This window comes from Cynocephalus volans, chromosome 4, assembly GCF_027409185.1.
Source record: "Cynocephalus volans isolate mCynVol1 chromosome 4, mCynVol1.pri, whole genome shotgun sequence".
NCBI classification, from domain to species: domain Eukaryota; kingdom Metazoa; phylum Chordata; class Mammalia; order Dermoptera; family Cynocephalidae; genus Cynocephalus; species Cynocephalus volans.
The window spans coordinates 147,150,096-147,153,362 of NC_084463.1; the positions used below are offsets into that span (position 1 = coordinate 147,150,096).

At 36.9% G+C, this 3,267-nt stretch overlaps 1 pseudogene; it reads left to right on the forward strand.

Annotated features, from left to right (window-relative positions):
- Positions 1-1,915: 1,915 nt before the first annotated feature.
- LOC134375149 (olfactory receptor 4C15-like) lies at positions 1,916-2,851 on the forward strand (annotated as a pseudogene).
- The last annotated feature ends 416 nt before the right edge of the window (positions 2,852-3,267 follow it).

A 3,267-nucleotide genomic window follows, 5' to 3' on the forward strand; every position in this document is an offset into this window, starting at 1 on the left:
TTCGTGGTGATAGTTGGTATCAGAACATAGAGTTCACAGTGCAGACACCAGTTAGGAATAAAACTGAGAACATAATGGAAATGGTTGTTTTAAAGTAAGCAACAGATATTAATGTACACAATTGTATATTTGTTAATTTGTTAATATTTTAAATTGTTCTTTTAACTCTAAGTGGCTTTCATGAGCTTATTTTTTATTCTTACAATAAATCCCATTATTCTTTTATCCACTTATTTTCAAAAAACATGTATTATATATGTATATATACATAGATGCAAATATTCACACACACAACATATATACATATATATGGTACTTGACAGATACATTTCAGTTATGTGTACAGGTGAGGATACAATCATGCTTTGAAGCTATGTCTACCTGTGAAAAATGAAGTTGGAGTAATTATCTGGATGACTCATGCAAGATCTTTCTGCAGGCAAGGCGGCTGGCTGGCTTTTTAAGTGAACAAATAGTAACTACAATTGGGAAGGGCATTTTATCATGAGCAACATTTCACATTTTCAGATTTGACCCTCATCATAATCTGGGAGATGAGCAGCTATATATGAACATCTCTGCTTTACAATAAAGTCATATAAATCTGAAAGGTATTTATTTTGAAGAGTTATACTTGATCAGATCAGGCCACATTTTATATATAAATAATTGGCAAATAATTAATTAAAACCTCAGGACTCTGACTTATATTCATTGTGTTGTTTCTCTTCCTCACCTATGTGGGTTCCCAATTAGTATATGTAAGTGATTGAGCCATCACCTTCTAATTCTACATCGTTTGTCCTGTTTCCTTCATCAAGATGCCTCATTTAAACATGAACAAAGGAATCAGAGGCTTTAATCTTCACATGTGGATGGAGACTGTAGAAAGGCCACCCCTGCTCTGAAGTTCTTACCAAAAAAGGAAAAGAAACCTCTTTTTCCTGTTGATCCAGCAGAAAGAAATTGGGTGTTGGAGACAGAGGTTCTGTGTTAAAATTCCCAATCAAGCATCTATTGTTTGCTTGAACATAGTCTCCTTAGGCATGAATTCTCCACCAATAAAACAGGCATGATAAGACCCAACACAGACTGTTTCCTAGGCAGTAGGTCCTGAGCAATTACTTTCCTTGCATTACTTCTTGTAGTCATCATGATGACACTCTGAAGTAGGCATTACTACTTTTATGAACTTCTCATTTTAAGATGATGAATTAAAAAGAAAAAACCTCAACACAATACATACTTGCTATGAGTTAAGTATAGAGCTAGACACTTTTTCATAGATCTTTCTCTTTTATACAGAATGAATTAATTTATTTAAAGGCCCAATTCGGTTCAGACTTTTAAAGAAATAGTTGAGGAGGAGCCATGATTTTAAAGTGCTTCTTAAATTGTCTGCTATTTCTTCTTTTATTTGTAGATCAGGCAGTCTCCTGATCAGGAATGGCATGCTGGTCACCATGCTGGTCACTCCCATCCCATGCCAGTGGCAGGCTTGAATAATAAATAAACTACAGTCCTCCTTTCTCATAACTTGGATGTGTCTTCAGAATGCTTCTCAATAATCCACCCCAGGAAGTAATTAAGCAAAACTGGGACTTGAGGTAAAAACTATTTCTTTTCTTTGCCATGTGTGGGTGCTTCCTTTTCTTCATATTGAAACTCTGGCTGTTTTAAAGTATTCAATAATTTATCTCTATCTCCATTCTGCCTGACTTCCCGCTACTGCCTTCAACAAGTTTCTAATTTTGTATTCTCAATGACAAAAGAAGCATTCAAGATAATTTTGCATATTGGTGTGTCAACTTGTTAATGACTATAATACTATAAAGTGCTCTGAAGCAATTTTTTTTATCATAATTGCAGATTCTGCATGATCACTGTTGGAGCCTTCACTTTCTTCTTGGAAATCATGCGAAACCAAAGCTTTGTAACTGAGTTCGTCCTACTGGGGCTTTCACAGAATCCAAATGTTCAGAAAATTGTATTCACTATATTTTTGTTTGTCTACATTGTGACTGTTGGAGACAACATGCTAATTGTAGTGACCATCCTCAGCAGCCCTGAACTGCTGGGCTCTCCTATGTACTTCTTTCTGGCTTTCTTGTCCTTCCTGGATGCATGCTTCTCTTCTGTCATAGCCCCAAAGATGATTGTAGACTCCCTCTATGAGAGGAAAACCATCTCTTTTGAAGGTTGCATGACCCAGCTCTTTGCTGAACACTTCTTTGCTGGGGTGGAGGTGATTGTCCTCACAGCCATGGCCTATGACCGTTACGTGGCCATTTGCAAGCCTTTGCACTACTCTTCCATCATGACCTGGAAGCTGTGTGGCATTCTGATGGGGATAGCCTGGGCAGGGGGTTTCTTGCATTCCATGATACAAATTCTCTTTACTTTCTAGCTGCCCTTTTGTGGCCCCAATGTCATCGATCATTTTATCTGTGACTTGTACCCATTACTGGAGCTTGCCTGCACTGACACTCACATCTTTGTCCTTTTGGTGGTTGCCAACAGTGGGTTTATCTGCATCATAAACTTCTCCTTGTTACTTGTCTCCTATGGTGTCATCTTGCTCTCTCTGAGAAACTATAGTTCTGAAGGGCGGCAGAAAGCTCTCTCCACCTGTGGATCTCACATTGCTGTTGTGGTTTTGTTCTTTGTTCCGTGCATATTTGTGTATGTACGACCTCCATCTACCTTCTTCTCTGACAAAATGGTGGCAATATTTTACACCATCCTAACTCCCTTGTTCAATCCTTTGATTTATACTCTCAGGAATAAGGAAGTAAAAACTGCCATGAGGAAACTATGGAACAAATTGGCAGTGCTTTCTGATGAAAAATAACACATTAAACTTTTTAAAAAAACAAAAGTTGAGAATAAAGAACTCAAAATGATCTTAGACAAAAGCTTTATGGGATGTTACCTTGAAAGTGGTAACATAATGCTGTAGAAAAAAGCATTATGTGGGGGTCAGAAAACAATTTTACCCTCAGATTACTAATCAATTCTGAGTTGGCTACTCAGTACCCTCATCTGTAAAATTAAAGAGTAGAATTTTATGCTTACTTAGAATCTAATAATCAAGAAAAGAATGAAAAGAGAAATTACCTATCAGACTGCTCGTCATTCACTCCATGCTTTGAAAAACCTTTTTGGAAGGAAGACAAAAATATCTTAGAGATTAGGAACAGAAACTTACACAAACTATTTCACTTGAAAAGAAGTTTGTATCTAGGACACTGATCTAACTGACTAGAA